General features: G+C 69.1%; 1 long non-coding RNA gene across 1 annotated transcript in view; it reads right to left on the bottom strand.

Annotated features, from left to right (window-relative positions):
• Positions 1-98: 98 nt before the first annotated feature.
• Positions 99-1,248, bottom strand: part of LOC112967163 — a 2,845-nt gene continuing 1,695 nt past the window's right edge. The window contains exons 2-3 of the long non-coding RNA XR_003253876.1: positions 915-1,040; positions 99-143 (exon numbers count right to left, since the gene is read on the bottom strand). This is a non-coding gene — a long non-coding RNA (uncharacterized LOC112967163). The remainder of the gene's footprint in view (positions 144-914; positions 1,041-1,248) is intronic.

The raw sequence follows: 1,248 nt of genomic DNA, 5'->3' as shown, positions 1-1,248 counted from the left end.
AGGTGACATGTCCCCCCCCAGACCATAGGGACCCCCCCGAGGTGACGTGTCCCCTCCCCCCCAGGGTCCCCCTAGGGTGCCACGTCCCCCCCTCACCTGCCCATCGGGACACAGCTCTGGTGGCAGCGGGGGCAGCGTCTCATCTGGGGGGGGGAACACACACGGAGCGGCGTTGGGGACAGCCCCTTGCACGTCCCCGTGCCACACGAGTGTGCGAGGGCCTCGCACGGCGGCCRGGGTGCGTGCGTGTGTGTGTGTGCAAGCGGCGAGCGTGCAAACGCCCCCTCTGCGCACGAGGGCTCCCGCCCGCCCGCGAGTGTGCAACGCGGGTGCAAGGCGCCGCCTGCGCCCCGTGCAAAATGCTCGTGCGCGCGCACGTGCAAAGGCGGCCGGGTGCAAAGTCACGCRCGCGTGCGAAACGCCCCCAGCCGTGCGCAGGCGGCTCGTGCACGCGCACGCGGGGGCGAACGACGCCGTGTGCAAAGCGGCACGTGTGCAAAACTCCGCGGGAGCCCGACGGGTCCGTGCAAGGCACCGACGCACGTGCACGCGTGTGAGCGCTCCCACGTGCAAACGCACACAGGAGCGCGCCAGCTCGGTGCAAGCCACCGACGCACGTGCGCACACGCACAAGCACTCGCAAGTGCAAACACACACGTGAGCACACCAGCCCCGTGCAAGCCACCGACACACGTGCACACACACGAGCACTCCCACGTGCAAATGCACACGTGAGTGCACCAGCTCTGTGCAAGCCACTGACACACGTGCACACACACGAGCACTCCCACGTGCAAATGCACACGTGAGTGCACCAGCTCTGTGCAAGCCACCGACACACGTGCACACACCCGAGCGCTGCCACGTGCAAACACACGCGTGAGCACAGCAGCCCCGTGCGAGGCGCCACTTACTCGCGCAGGCGGCACGGCCGGMGAGCCACACGCCCTGCCCCGGGGGGCACACGCACGCGTACGAGCCCACCGTGTTGTGGCACCGGGCCACGGCCCCGCACACGGGCTGCCGGCACTCGTCCACGTCTGCAGGGACACGCGTGAGCGAGGGGGACGCCGGCCCCCATGCACGCCTGGCGTGCAAGCACCAGGATCCGGTCCCCATGCATGCCTGGTGTGCAAGCACCAGGATCCACATCCTTGTGCACACCTGGCGTGCAAGCACCAGGATCCAGTCCCCATGCACGCCTGGCGTGCAAGCACCAGGATCTGTGTCCGCGGGCACACCTGGTGT

This window comes from Apteryx rowi, unplaced genomic scaffold (assembly GCF_003343035.1).
Source record: "Apteryx rowi isolate R43461 unplaced genomic scaffold, aptRow1 scaffold_2662, whole genome shotgun sequence".
NCBI lineage: Eukaryota > Metazoa > Chordata > Aves > Apterygiformes > Apterygidae > Apteryx > Apteryx rowi.
Note: the sequence above shows the minus strand (reverse complement) of the source record. Positions and strands in the feature narration are given on the sequence as shown.